This window comes from Glandiceps talaboti, chromosome 1 (genome assembly GCF_964340395.1).
Source record: "Glandiceps talaboti chromosome 1, keGlaTala1.1, whole genome shotgun sequence".
Taxonomy (NCBI): Eukaryota; Metazoa; Hemichordata; class Enteropneusta; family Spengelidae; genus Glandiceps; species Glandiceps talaboti.
In genome coordinates this window covers 7,446,950-7,463,957 of record NC_135549.1, presented here as the reverse complement: position 1 = coordinate 7,463,957, position 17,008 = coordinate 7,446,950, and positions in this window count along the sequence as shown.

Genomic DNA, 17,008 nt, shown 5'->3' with positions numbered 1-17,008 from the left:
GAATAATTTAATAAAACAAATTTATGCAATTTACAGTAACATTACTACAACTAAGTTTTGTGACCTTACCAAATTATTTTGAAGGTCAAATGGCATTCTCAAGTAATTTATAACATTGATGATTCATTGATACACTTTCCTTTAATGCTTTTGACATTGACCTTGCATTCAATGTCACATGGCTATAAGTATGTTTTCAATGTTTTGTATAAGTGTGCTATTATCCATCCACATCTATGTACAACCATATCTCTGACACCTCTGACATCAATTTCAGCCAAACTTAGCACAAATGTCAGGTACCATAGAAATATATGCACATTATTTTATTTCACTACCTTCACCAGTATGGCTAACTGGCGGCAATATTTCTCATAAATGATAACATTTTTAGCTGAAAGTCAAAAGTTGAACACACTGACTCCTTTGTACACCCATGCTGTTTGTGTCAAGCTTTCTGATTAGACACCAAATTTTAACCTTGACCTTTATCTTCAAGGTCGCAAGGCAATTGTTCCATAATTTTTACAGCCTTCTAGTAGTTCTACATAGAGACATCATAGCAAGTGTCTACCCCACCCCACCCCCTATCAGAATTCTTTCTAGTCCAACAGTCACTGCTTTGGTTAATGAGTACTTCCTCCTGTAATGGGACCAGTGAACATTAATTGATGTAATGAATAAACATAACCATGTATGGTAGTCTGAACTTGTGTATATTGCCAGTGATTTAAATTTTACTATTTTTCAACACCAATTTACAATAGAGTGGGGAGGGGAGGGGGAACTACTCCACTAGCTATGTATTCATACAAAATTGAAAACAAAGGACAATACACAAAGAAAATAGAGGTATATGAAGCAATCAGATGGCTGAAGCCTACTCTTACATCAGACTGGCAATTCTAACCAGTATATTTATCTAGTATGATATAAAATGTAAACATATATCATATCAATTCAACAGAACAACATTCCAGAAGAAAGTATAGCGAAAAGAGAAAAACGAAAACTGATTCATATCCCAGATATTAGACAGTCAAGAAGGTTCAAACCTTATAGCCAAGGCAATGAAACTGTAAAGGATAACCCTGTGAAGAATGACTTGAATAAGTTGATGCAGGATCTGACATCCCAGTCTTATAAGAAGAGTATCGATGACACTGCCAGCACACCCACAGAGAACTTTTATAACAACCAGCCGACTGGTTCAACACCAGCAAGGTTTAAATCTTGTGATGTGCCGTCACGCTTAAAACAACAGAAGCCAGAAACTAAAGCAACAACTGTTGTAGACACTAAAACAAGTAAATCACATAGGATTGAGAATAGCACACCCAAGCTAGATCCCAGGCAAACACGGTCAAAGGAATTTATGGAAAAATTGGCAGCTCTTGATGACACCTTGGAAGAAGGAGAAATTCGAGATGACCCAACAGAGAATGATAAAGAAGTTGATTCGCAATACTTTGCCATCTCTGTAAGTAGTGTACTGTTTGTTGTTTGCACACAAAGAATGAAGAAGTTGTCTTAAAGCATACTTTGAGTATAGCTTAGCTTTTTTAGCAAAAGCTCTTTACTTAAAAAATGCAGTATTGCAATCTTTCCACCCTCTAAAGCAGCCTGTTCTCTAAGTATTCTCTTTGTCGCTTTACTAATGTTCTCAAAGAAGACCAATAAAAATCAAGTTAATATTTTGCTTTAACAACTACTGTACAGTTTTCAACTGTTTTGTTTAAAATTCTCCACAGATATTACTGATAACCACATTATCACTTCACGGAGAACACAGAAAGGCAGCATTGAGACTCAATTTAGCATGCGTTCCAATTTCTATAAAAAAAACACTTCCTATTTTCACCAGATTTCTAAATGTATTGGATGCTACTAACTACAATATGATAATTGATGATTCATGTCATGCTATATAGTGTCTTCACTAGCAACCAAAAACACTAGAAATAATTACTATTGCTGAACTAAAATACTATTTTCCAACCTACACTGCAGATGTGCCCAAACTAAACATTTCATAGTTAGATGTTTTTGTATGACTTAATAGGTTATGTAGATGAGGCTATTATGTAATTAGTCATTGCAAAATGCAGATTGCACAAAGCCAAGATTGTACTGTGGATTCACTTTATCATGGTAACAGAGGGGTATCACGAAGGGGTGTCTTCTAGTTCTACTGATTTGTCCCAAAGGGATTGTAATGTCTTTTATAGACCAAATTATTATGATAATAAAAGTTTGTATACGATAATGCTGTGTTCATGTGTTAGACACTAAGTAAGATTGAACTTTTTTGGCAATATTCATCTTGGTCTTATTTGAATCTTATAGTCACTGCTGTCTGTCTTCAAATAATCTCAAATGTTTATTTATATTGTGTATACTAAATCTCTACCTATGTTTTATCTCAAACTGGTACTGTTGCTGTTTGGACCCAGTACACAGACATGATATTGCATCTATCAAAGTTGATACATGCAACTAGAGTACTATTTGTAGCATCATATTGATGTCACTTACTCTTTCGGAAAGTCAATTTGCTCCATCTTTTATTTGTTTTCTTTCATTTTTGTTTTGTTTGCTAAACCAGAGTGTCCAGGGAACTAGCAGACGTGTTGTACAAGTCAACTCAGCTGAGAAGAATCACAATGCCTTTGGACCAAAACCAATTGGTCAAGCCATACCAATACTACAGGGTCAGAACCGGCAACAGCTACAACCTCAAGCCACTTTCTCTAGGCATGCCAACCTTATTCGTGTGATGTTGATGTTGCTACTTTCTTAGTTTCCATCAACTAACCAAATATGTGCCAGAAACTCAACCAAATGGCTGTCTATGTCATCAAAAAATGTGAACAACGAGCAAATTACGAGAAAAAAAATTATTGTTCACAGCACAAATAAGTTGCGATGATTTCAGTTTAGACCATTGGTGACACTTATAGGTGAAGAACAAAACAATAATACAAAAGTAGCTATCAACGTGACACCAAGGAAAAGGATGCCTTTATAACCTGCACTCTACATTCCCTCTTATCTGATTTTTGTGTGGAATATAGCGAGTGCTCAATAACCAGCAGCTTTTTGTTGTGTCTTTGTTTGGCTGTACATTTATTTGCAGACACTAAGCATGCCAGGTTGAGGTTTTCGGTACTACTCATCCAAATGTTCTTCCATAGTAGTGAAACAACTTGATCCTGTCCAGAACAATTTGTTTCATTATAAACCATAATGGAGAAGTGTTCCACTTGCATTTCATGCTTGTTATGTGCTTTTAAGTCCTGCACCCCTTCATCCCAACTAACTTTTGTATTGTTTAAGGGACATGAAGCAGATACAATATTTCTCATGGTGATAAAGCCAGCATAACATTTGAATGTCTGTGAAAGTCAATTATTAAAATTGAAAACAGTAGTTTTTTCCATGCTTTTAAAATTGGCTATCTGCTTCATGTATCCCCCTCCATTAGAGGCAACAGGAACACCTTATTTGCAGTTGCCTATATCTAGTATACATGCTAAGCATTCATACAGTGTTTGCTGTAAAATACAAGTGGTGTCGATTGAGATTTCATTTAAAAGTGGTCAAATCGGGAAATTAAGCTCAAAACGGAATTAAGGAAAAAAAGTTGTCCAAAGCAAAGAAGTCTTTATTTGTTTCATTTTTGAGTCAACCAGTATGAAAATAATGAATTATGTGTATCTGCTTAGTTGTGAAAAAATAAAGACTTCAGACATTTACATGAAGCATAAAAGTACAGTGTGAGTTACCAAAAACAAGATTTTATATTTTTCATTTTAAAACTCTGCAAAAGTTTCTGGTGAAGTACCTTTACGTATAATATTTTCATATCACAATAATAATATGGAACCTGTCAAAAAAAATTTCCTGTTTTGCTGATGTTCATCGCAAGAAACTTTCAGCTCAAACACAAAATTAATTTTGTATAGTGTGTATGCTTCATATGAATGTCTGGTTAATGTGTTATGACAGTTTTTGTCTCAGATTAGCACAAAGATTAATGAAATGTTGAAAAAAGCAGAAAAAGCAAATGAAGTCAAACTCTTACCCAATTTGTGTGATAGAATATGTATATTTCTATGTGATATACAATGTTACATATGTCATTCCACAGAGGAAGGCCAAGGAACAGCTACCAAGCTCCCAATACAGTCTCCCCAGATACAAGACCACAAGAAACCGCACACTTCTTACAGTTACAACAACAAGCAAGTAACTGGGCTGTCAACCAAAGACAGCAGCAGGAACAACAACAGCAACAATTCTTACTACAACAGCAGCAACAACAGCAGCTCGTGCAACAACAACAACAGCAGCAGCAGCAATATCATCCAAACATGTACAACTATAACCAATTCAATCACAACCAACAAATGCACACCAATCAGAACCAAAATTACAACCAACCAATCCCCAACCAACAGTGGGGTTGGAGGAGACTCTAGTCCAATTATTTGTCCAAACAATGGGTAAAGCATTTGTTTTTGTTTGTATCTTTAATTAATTAAGCCTTTAGGATAATGTTACTGTCGAAGTGTTGAAATTGTTCTGTTGATATGTGAGAGTAAGTGTTGACAGTAAAATACAGTCATGGTAGATAGATAAATGTGTTAGTGCATGTATGGAGATGTGACTGTTTGGCTGAAAAGCAATGACTGGTTCATTATATAGGTATGTGGCTGGATTTGATACAGGGCAGTTGACTACATGGACACTGGATATGACTTACGTGAAAAAGCAATGGCTACAATGAATTGACTGGATATATGTGATGTCAGTGCAGTTGATGGATATGTGACTGTTAGGTTTGAAAGCATTATAGAAGTGTGACTATTTGATATTTGAAAGCAACTTTGTCGATGGTGTTGACTTAGTAAAGGTATGTGGCAGTTACAACCACAAACAATTTAATCCAAAGGACACTGTTTCATTAAAATGGCTAGTGGACAGGATAAATGTACAACCCATAACACCAAAGTAAAGCGTTTTCTGTATGTACCACAATCATTTATAGGATCCATATCAAGTGTAAAAGTATACTGTTTCATTTGCTAATTGACCACATTAGAAAGGCGACATGCTGGGCTTGTAAATAAACCGATTGAAACAGTATACATTTACACTTGATATGAATGCTATAAATGAGTGTAGCACATAGAGAAAGTGCTTTTCTTCAGTGTTACTTGTTGTATATATCAATAATAATTGTTTGTATTGCAATCAGAGACATGTGTAGGGATACAACTTAATTATTAACAGGTCTTTTGTCTTGTCAAGTTGTAGCAGTTGCGTTCATTTTATCTTGCTTTTTGTGCCTTCCTTCTAGGGGTACTCACTATTTGAGCACAAAAGATATATCTGCCAGAACCCCCAATGAAGATGTTTCAGAACAAGATGATTTAAGTTGTGTACCAATGGAACTTGATGAAGAAAATGATCAGTTAAAACTTAATGACCAAAACCAGCCACTGAAATCAATGCATCAAAAGAAAGGTAAGCATTAACCACTAGGTCTTCTATTAAGAAGTGTGTGTATTATTTGTATTTTGATCACTTTGAAGACATTAATCTGCTCTGGGATGGGGGGGGGGGGGGCTCTAAATGTATAGTACATCTAGACCCAGATGGAATATTGTGACTTAAAAATGATGGATTTTACTACTACAGTTATGCTATAGTAGGCTAGCAGAACACAAACATTTTGAAACAGTTTTCAGTAATATTCAAAAACTTACAACATTAGTCTTTTTGATAACATCATTTTCATACAGATTTCAGTTATTGGCTTAGACTGTCCCTCAGTATGGACTAGTGACCCATAAAGACCTCAATTTGCTTATAGCAGACACTTCCTTTTCTAATTTCCCTAGGGTACGATCATTTATCAAAGCGTAGTATAGGTGATTCACTTTGAGTATAGAAAGAATACTCGCTGGAGAATGTGATGTATTATAAAACATTTATTACCTGGCCTTGTTCAGGTACTAATAGATGTCATATTACCCCTCATGCAGTTGTGTAGTAACTATTCTAGAGAACAGCCCTTGAGCAATAGGTGTCTGTCTACTAGTGCCCTCATTGCCAAGCAGTAAGTGTTAAGTTAAATAGTCTATTTTTCAAAGAGTTGCATACCATTTTATATTAAAATAAAGATATCAATATGTGTAACAATTTTAAAATATTTATTTATGTCCTGTAAAAACTGTGCTTTAAGTTATAGAAAAAAAACACTTGATAGTGAATAAACAAATGTGTTTTTTGAAAGGTGCAAAAAATGGTTTGATTTTGCTACATTTCTGAAGTATGTATCTGTGAGTAGCAGAACAAGCACCTCCATATACCTGTACATTATGGTGTACTTTTATCTGTTCCAGATGATCAATCAAGACTCATCCATTCGTCAATTGATATAACAAGGGATCCTCGTCTCAAGAAAAGGTTGACTATACAAGAAGCTTTGAGTAACCAAGAACAAAGCCATAAAGAATGTGTAACAGAAACAACAGAGATTAAAGAAATCTTGAAGACATCAAAGAAATTTGAGGCAGACTCTAAACGTACCAGAATGTTCCTGACCAAAAGCAGTAGTGACATCATACAGTCCATACGTGAAAGGAGCAGGGCATTTGTTGCAAGACTTGCTAGCACTCAAAAGCCTGAACAGCCATCAAAAGTGAAAGAGGCATATTCTTCTCTTTCCAAATTATGTTCTGATCTCACCGAAAAACATAGTGCAGTTGTACCTAAAAAGGTAGAGATTGAGCAGCTGGAGAGCACCAGTGTATTAACACAGCAGTTCACTGACAAAAGCACTGAAGAAAGAATACGATCTTGGCTTAACAATATTGAGACTGGTCAGAAGGAGTCTGATTCACAAGAAAAGATGTCACCACTGGTGCATAGCACTACTGTCACAGCAGAGTCAACTGAATCATGTGATGAACAGGTGGCTTTAACTAAAGAATCCCAGCAGGCATTGCTTAAGAAGAAAGTCAAAATATCTTTCTCTCAGTACAAGAGAAAAGCTTCAAAGGAATCAACGGGATGTACTCAAATATTGAAAGATTTTACAGGTGAACAAGAAAATACTTTTGAAAGTATCGAGTTATCAGGACTAAAAGAAGTACAAGAGGGAAAGATGCCCATATCATTGACTATTCATTTGACAAGGAAGGAAGATGTTGCAAGCAAAAGTATTCCAGAAAAACTTGAAGTAAACACAACTCTCAAAACAAGAGGTGCCTTACACAAAGTGTTTTCACATCTAGAAAAAAGAGATGGTCAAAAGCAAAGTTACGATAAGAAACCAGAGACCAAGTTTGTCAGCAGTGTCCCAGGATTTCAAACATCATCTAAATTTCTACTCCAGCAAGATCCTTCTTGCCAAGGACTCAGTAGCAAATCCGGAGAGAGTGTTGGTGTTTGTCACCCTTTCCATTGTATTCCTGTCCCAACAAATAATCAGTCACCTTCAAAAAGCAGAGAGATAGTGAGTGACAATGCCATGGGTAAGAGAGATAAGTTGCTTTGTAGTCGTAGCAACTCTGATGATGAAAAGAAAGACCAAAGACTACTTAAATTGGCAACAAAGAGTCATGTCGACAAGCTTACAAAAGACAGTCCTGTGATAGAAAAGACAGCTGATGAACAAAAGGAGAAGGAATTGAAAGCTCAGAAGAATGAAAAGGCATATGATGACACCCAGAATAGTACAGACTTCAATACAGTTGCAGCTCAAACAGATGAAAAATTAGAACAGGGTGAACTTGGGGCAAAAACAGACAAATTACTGAAGACAATGTTCAAATGTGTTGAAGAAGGCTTCCATTTTCTTTTAAGTAATTTTAGAGTGGAGCTATCCTGCCATACTAATGATCTATCAGAGGTATCCTTTATGGACTGTCCTAGTGGAAAACATCTCAGTCCCTTGTCTACAAGGAGTCTTGCTAATAAAACTGACCTTGAAGAAAGCAGTCCTCTATTACTTAAGAAGCCTGTATATGAAAGATCTAGAGAGGAGACATTGTTGAATATTGAGAAAGAATTCACTGCAATGTTTAGTCCATTTGTAAAGATTGCAGATGATACTTTTGAAGGCAAGACTAAAGAGTCATTCTGCAGGGCATTCAGAATCATAAAGATGGAGATGCTGCAAATTTTGATGGCCTATGGAGTCAAGTTTTGGGCTTTGATGAGTGGTAGTCCACAAGACCTTGTTGTTTCAAGGACTGACCACTTCAAACCATTGTCAAGATTATGTTCACAGTCTCAGCAGGCAGCTCATGAAGCTGATCATGTTCAGACTGCTGTGGCAGATGCCATGCAACACATTGAAAGTGATATTGAAGATGTTTGGAATGCTGCACTTGGTCTCAATTCAGAATATAAACAACAGGGCTACTTTCAAGTGGAACAGAATTCTCAAGGTTGTAACAATTGGCAAAGAAGAGAAGGTGCATTGTCAATGGAAAGTTTTCCTATTCCTGTACAACATGGACACTCTGATGTTGGTGATGCTTATCAACAGCAGTTTGCAATACCAGTAATTGGAACCCCAACAAAGGAAGGGAATACCAACACATCTCCATCCCCAGCAAGTGCCACTGGTGCTCCAGTGAGGTATTTGGTCAATGTGTCTCAACAGACAGTCGGACAACCAGACCATTGTCAAGGTGGTCTTCCCTATCCTCATAATGGTTCTTTTCCACATACAGAAGGGCAAGCCAACCAGAAGATGAATATACCTTTCCATCCACAGTTTCCTTGTCATGACCATTTACAACATCATTGCAACCAAGGATTCTGTCCAAGAGAAAGACAGGAGGTACCAGAAGGTGGTGTGCCTGAAATGCACTATCCTCAACCATACAGAATGGGGTACCAGCCATGTCCAAATTGTATGATGATACAGCCCAAACAAACACAACCAGACCACGAAGGACAACATATGCATGGATGGTGGGGTCCGTATTGGCCACCATATGGATTCCCACCGAATCAACAACAACAGATGGGGGGATATCCACGCCATTCTTATTCTCCCTGCCATGGACAGCATATTCCAACTGATAGCCATCATTTTGGACCACCAGCTACTTCAGACTTTGGGCAATGTCAGCACAACTCATCAGGGTCACAAAATGAGAACATGCCTCCAGCATTAACGACAGATGGTAATCAAAGTCATGATCAAGGGCATCCATGTAGTGCAACAGCCCTGTCAACTGGCTCATATGGTACTCAACCTCCACACGGTTTCCAAAATGGACACAATAGAGAAACAGTCCAACATATAATCGGTTGCACGGGGTCAATGAGATCTGGAGACACTTCAAATAATGAACATCCTGTAAATGGTGGAAATATAAAGGAAGGCAGCAACATTAACACTTTCCCTCCTATTGATGATGATGAACTCTTCCCATCTAGTGGAGATGTAGATGAAAGAATATTCTCCTGCCCAAGAGAATCAGCAAAGGATCCAAATGAGAATGTCGGACAGTATGAGAAACCACTGTCTCCATTATCAAAAGCCATAGCAGATTTCATAGCATCAGAGAAAATTAAGTCAGGGAAGAAGGACACATTGAGTCAAGAGGCAACTAATATGGAAACAAATGGTAGTGTGGTCAATAAATGTATTGATGAAACTTCTGTGAATACAAGTCTTCCTAAAGTGTCTGTGTCGGCCAAGACGACACGACAACAACAGTTTCCCAAAGAACATCTTTCAGAGCTGAAGTTTACATCTCGTGGTGAAGATTCAATGGAAGACCTACCAGGAGAATCAAGGTCAAAGTTGTCAGACGCTGAAGAACATGCTGTCAAGAAATTCGCTGAAGACAATGAGGAATTACTTCATGAGTATGGCCTAGATTTGTTAGATTCTGTGCCAATGAGCAGTAGTGAATATGAAGGTGATAGCAGTACTGAGGGAACTTTCTGTGAGAAATCAAGCATACCAAGGGAAGGGCTGCTGCCTCTTTCTCTCAAACCAGAGAAAAGCAAAATGGCAGGGAAACGGCTGGTTGAGGCTATGAAGAATGCAATTGTCAATGAAACCTCAAATACACTGAATTGTATGCTACATTCACCTGTACAGAGAACTGTGCCAGCCTCACATGCAAAGGGAAATATATCTGGCAATTCAACAGCACCAGAGATGCCAACCACTACATCACTCATAAAAACATTCTCCAAAACAAGTGATAATTTGCAGAAAACCCTTGATCATCTGTTAGAGAATGTTTCCTATCATAAGAATGTGGATTATAAAGTGCAACATCAGAAAGTTGAAGATGGGTATACCGGTAAAGTCACAAGGTCTTCAAGCTCTGATTCTTCACGGCGACGACAAAGTGATGACTCTTATGTGGAGCATGGTCAAAGCAGTGATGGGAAATTGACAAGCCGTGAAAGGTATGACAACATCCATTGCCATCACAGAGATACCACATTCAGCAGGGATAACTATAGCAGAGCAAGGTCTGTCAGTCCGGACAGAAAGAAGAGTGATCAACGTACATTTGTAAAGTCCACAAGGAAAACAACATGTGAACGGGCCAGAAGTGCAAGTCCAAAGTCAAAGACTGATAGGGGATTGTCAAGTGCCAAGTTTGAAAGATATCAAGGTGAAGAATCCAGTGGTTCTCGGTATCATGGAAGCTTTGAGGACAAAAAATACAGGAGTTATTCTCGTAGAAATTCTTTGGAATCAGAACCCAGGAGCAGAAAGAAGGTAGAACCAGATCATAGTGGAATTGGTCATTCCTATTACAGGAACAGACGGCATTCAGGTGATGAAGAAAGCAGAAGGAAATGTTATAATAGGAAAAGGAGACATTCTTATGACAGCGATAATGAAATAGAAACCAGTAAACAGTGGGACTCACATAGACCAGTTCCTGAATCTGAAGAGGCAGTGAAAAGAGCAGCACCACGAACTTGGCCGGCGCCTGAACCAAGAGAACACAGTCCGTCTAAAACTTTCCGAGAGGACAAAAAGTCATTGGTTATAACCACATTTCAAGATGTTCCCGAACCAAAAAGAGAGAATAAAGGAGCATGCAGCATTTTAGAAAGTGATCTACTAAGAAAGATAACACTTCGAAGTTCAGATGTGCACAATAGTGATACCAAAGGCATTAAAAAACCATGTGATGAAGGTAGTTCAGTGTTTAAGAATGTGTGCATTACCATCACTAACGACAAAAGAATGACAGATGACACAAATAAAGGAGACCATGATAGTCTTGCCAAGTCCCAAGCCGGATCTTTCTCCTCTGATATGACTCAAGGCAGAACTGATAGCAGGAAAGCAGTACCACAGTCTTACAGTCCGTTTGGTCAGAACACAACAGTTGAAAGTACAAACAGTGGAACTACATCTAACAAGACAATGTCAGATACTTCTAGAAATGGAAAAAGTCAGAATGAATACCAAGATGCAAATATCAGTAGTTATAAAACCGGTGCTTATGGAACACCTGCATCAACATATGCTAGCACCAAAGACAGTTATTGCAGTTACCCAATATTCCGTGGGAGACAGTCCACAGTAAATGCATTTCAACCATGGACCAGCACACAGAAAGTATCTCATGAAAGTACGTACTACAGAGAATTTAGTCAGACGTCTTGCAAGTATAGTGGCATCACAGAAACAGAAAACAAATGGAAAGCAGCAGGAGAAATTGCAAGCATCCAATCTCCTGGTAGGATAACTTCTACAAGTAAGAGACTGCCTGGCACTGGCAGTGGATGGGAATTTGGGAGGAACTATAATAGTACTATGTTGACAACTGGTCAGAATTGGGAGGGTGCATCCGACGCTGGAGGTTGTACAAAACTAGAGAGTGCATGGAAATCGCCAAGTCAAAATACTACTACCAGTAAAAGGAAACCATTTTCTGAAATTCCAAGAGCTACGGATGAAGAGGATTACATGACAGCATCTGAAAGTACTGATGTTATGGAAGAAAAAGAGAAGTTAATGTTTATCCGCCAGTGTGCCAGTCTACAAGAAGCTGATACCAGCAAGCAGACAACAGAGGAGAGAGTCAGCATCCAGTCATACAGCAAGAAAACACCAGGGAGAACTTATGTCACTGATCCTTCAAGTTTATGGAAACCATTGCCTGAAACCACCAAAGACAGTACAACAGAATCTGATAATGGTAGAGTTGTAGAAACAGCTTCAAAGTGGAAGCCCATCAGTAGCAAAGCTGAGACAAAGAAATGCTCACTGGAATCTGACAGTAATAGTGGGCCAGTTACTTCCAAATGGAGACCATTGAGTGATAATTCTGATATAAAGATCGACTCAATGGAATCCAACTGTGGTAACAGTGAATATGCTTCAAAGTGGAAACCAATGAGTCACAAAGCTGATAGCAAGGATTACTGTTTGGAATCTGACAGTGGTAATGCTGGAAGAACTGTTCCCACGTGGAAAAGAGTTACCCACAAAGCTGATTCAATGGATTCTGATGGTGGTAGTGCTGAGGGAACTGTTCCTACATGGAAACCAATGGTAAGGGACTACTCCAAGGAATCTGATTTAGGTAGTGATGGATCTACTTCCACATGGAAACCAGTGAGTCATACAGACACCAAGGAGTACTCTGAAGAATCAGACCATAGCAGTAGGGGATCACCCAAGTGGAAACGAGTGAGTCGCAACTCTGATACCAAGGAGTGCTCAGTAGAATCTGAGAGCAGTAGTGTTGAGGGAGCTGCTCCCATGTCTAATCCTGAGAGTCACAGTGTTAATACCATGGATATTGACTCTACAGATGTGACTGGACCTGATAATGTGGACACACCACAGGAGAATGAAAGACGCCCAGAGACCCCTGAAAATACTTTCAACATATGGCAGTCTCTTACAGAAAGTATAAGTACTACTACTTCAGAAACTGAAAGTGGGAAAACTAGCAAGGAATCAACTGAATCTGTACCTACCACTAAATGGAGGCCATCTTGTCATTATATTGGAAATCTAGCTACAGACACAAAGTGGAGGACAATACCCAAGAGTGATAGTACCCAAGATGCTCATAATAACAAGAAAGTATCCAAAAATGTTTCAAGCACTCAGAGCAAGTGGAAAGCTGTTCCAGAATGTACCATCACAAAGGACACACAGACAAGACAGATGTCAGTGCGAACATGTTACACTGCTAAAGATGCATATGGCCGATGGAATGTAGTAAGCAAGGGAGCTGGAAAAACAGACAAGCTAGCTTTAAAGCAGAGAAGTATTATAGATCCTGCCACCAAGAAGAAAATGACAACTAAGATACCTATTGTGGCTTTTAAAAATTGGGATGCGGCGGCCACTGAGACATGCACAAAAGGAAAGCAGTCATCTGGTGAAAGTAGTGAGGAAAGAAGTCTGAAAAATGAAAATAAGAGAGATAATGGAAGGGACCAAACTCCAAAAGATGAAGTGCAGAAAAAAGACAATGATGGAGAAATGAAAGGCACAACTTGTGAGGACCATCAGAGTGAAAACAAGGAGGCAGAAAAATCTGACAGCAGTGATGAAAGTACAGATACAGAAAGTGATACGTCTACAGATACTACTGATAGTGAAGACAGTAGTACTTCTGATGATTCAGTCACCAATGTAACAACTAGGTCAGAGGTCAGAAGTTCCCCAAGTATAAGTTCTAATAGAGGAACAACGTCACAGCCAGCAAGAACAGCACCTGTAGAGAACATTTGTAAAAAATGGAAACCAATACCTGAACACACTACTAGAATGACCAGTGCACTGAGAACCACCACCAAATCTGAAACTATAACTGATACTCAAACTAAAGCCAAGGAAGTCAAAGAAAAGATTGAGTACAAGTTTTATGTGTTTGATCCCAGAAATGATAAAGTCTGCTCCCAAGTCAGGGTGAGTAAAAATCACTTTCATCTACATGTAACACATCTGTAGAATTCCTAAATATCATCCTCCAAGGAAGGGGGAAAAATAATACAGCAGTTGTGGTAGTTTGCAAGCATCATCTCTAATGGAATTTTTTTTTGTCTCCATTTTCATTCACGATAATTCTTAAGTCTGTACTTATAATTATAAATGATCCAAGATACATAATTTATCATATTCTGTCATGTACTTCTCAAAACCTCAATTCCAGCTAATAATCATAGAAGGATGAATGATTCTTTTCTTGCATGAAATTATATAACAGAATGTCTTGACACGGGAGGGCAGTGTAACATCTTGCATATGCAAGGTATTTACACAAATGCTTGAGCAAGCAAAGCAAGTGAAACCAAAGCAGAAAACACCACAAGCATTAAGTGTATATATCCTAAATATCCATCCTGACTCTCATTGAGTTCTGGTAATATTACATGTGTTTATCACAAAGAAGGCCTGCCTACAGTATGTTGACATGATTATGTGTACATTGCAGAAAGCTTGTATGTTTGTTTGTTTGTTTGTTTGTTTGTTTTCAAGTATGGTTACTGTGTCATCATGAGTCATGGTTTTGTACAATCTGATTAAAATCTGATGTGGTGAAAGCGGCTAAATGTTTTATTTACCTCTATTTCCGTCGTTTTGTGTCGTTTGTTTTTGTTCCGAGTGATCGCCGCCTTCAGATTGGGTTTTGTACTACAGTGCAATATATACATACACCCAATGCAAGAAGTAATGAGTGGTACATGTGTAATAATATATTACATGATCTAACAGTGTAGTACAATACACATATAATTATAGAAACTAAGAAACCACAAATGAAGTAGAACTTAAGAGTCAATTCAATTCAATTTCAGTTCAGTTCAAAAACTTTCTTGTCTGCATATAAAACCAGAGAAAATTGTCTTCAGACTCGTAAACAAAAATGACTAAAATTGATATACTACAAATAACTAATATACATGTACATGAAAAACAAAGACAGCATAATAGTAGAATGGTGTTATTAAAATTATTACATAGCTGAATTCAGAATAGCTACTGCTGATGGCAGAAATGATTTATAAACACATTCTTCAAATGGAATCTTATAACGACATCTAGAGGTGAGTGTGTAATGGATGTGTTTGGTGATGTGAGCAATGCTTTGTGTTAAAACTAACCAAATGACCTTTTTAAATGACAGGAACTACAAAAATGTATAATATGAATTTTGTCATTTTGTAGGCTGTCATGTCAAGTACTTATCGAAGTGAATTTGATCCAATCCACCTGATTGCAGATGGTAGTGACTTAGACAGCATTGATCTAGTTATCTTGGTCCGGGAAATTGACATTCCAAACATTGATCAAATACCCAACATTCGGAAACTTGTGTCGTATGCCAACATTAGAATTATGAGATTTAATTTGTTACGTCACGTCATCACTGGTAATATCAAGCAGATCAAGGATATTGATGATATTAAGTATGATTAGACATTGAAGGTGTACAGCCACTGACAATGACAATGACGAGTACATCCATTGAGGTGTTGTGACAACGACTAGTACATCCACTTGCCATGACAATGACTAGTACATTCATTGAGTGTGTTGTGACAACCACTAGTACATCCACTCACCATGACAGTGAATTGTAAATCCATTGAGTGGATTGTAACAGCAATGACTAGTACAGACACTGACCATGACAGTAACAAGTATATCCATTGAGTGGATGGTAACAGCAATGACTAATATAACCACTCACCATGAATATGACCACTGACAGTGATGACGACATAAATGGATTGTGACAACAGATTACAACAGATGCAGCCAAAGATTGGATCTGACAACAGCCTCTTCAAAAGTGGCAGGATTTTTACTGTAGCTTGAGGATTAAGGACTTTGAGTATCACCTCACTGTCTGACGTATACAGTATATCTTATTTGATAACTGGTCTGGAAAAAAGAATGGTCATTTGAAGAGTCTGTCAACTGGAATTGGTATGCCAGTCAGGTGACATACTATATCTTTAGAATTCCAAATAAATACATGTGACCAAGCATTGTTATACCATAAGTATTGTCCAGTACTGGCATACAGTTCAGTAAAAACAGCACATTTAAATGGCATTTTAGAAACGTCATTCATATTATAAGTTTTGTAATGTCAACTTTGTAATAGAATAGCCTCAAGTACAGACACATTCAGCAAAAGTCATTGATTACAATCAACATAATTTTGACACAAACTCCTCATTGGTACCAATGTATATGTCTTCTCAAAGTGCTTATTTTGATATGAAGTGTTAATACAAACAAATGGTATATACCCTTATAAACCTGATTGCAGAAACCTAGTTTTCACCTTGTATTGATTAACAACAGTACTACCGTGTACTTGTACTGTCTGTCTGTCTGTCTACTAACTAAGACTTTTGTTTGTACATTTATACAATATAGACTTTGAAATCTGCTGTCCCCTTGTTGTAATTGATCATTTCGACTACCTAGCCATTATGATGCTTAATACAGGTGTACACAGGTGAATGCAAAATGACATTTTTAAACTAAAGTTTAAACCTTGTCAACTATGATTATGGTATTGATCCCTAAGTTTTGACTAGTAAACCTAAAGATAGTTACCTAAGGTAACGTTTATCATTGAGTTCCTTTTGGTACACAGCTTATGTTCATATTCTGTCCATCAGCAGACAAACCCAGTAGTGTTTTGGTTTGGTGCAACAAGAGACTTGTTTGACTATGTTTTGTGTTACAGCTTGTAAAACCTTTTCAGCTTATATCACTCACAGGTTACTTTACATTGTAAATGTGTATATAAGTTGACATCCTTTGCTTTAAGTCACAACAGAAACACACAAGTAGTAAATGTAATACACCTTGGTTGTAAAGATTTGTTACTCTTCATTGTAGCAGTCACTTATCAACAGACCTGATTCAGTAAGGTCGATCACCCCAATTCCTTAGTTCACAACATATTTCACATGCTTGATTCAGTAAGGTCGATCACCTTGATTCCATATT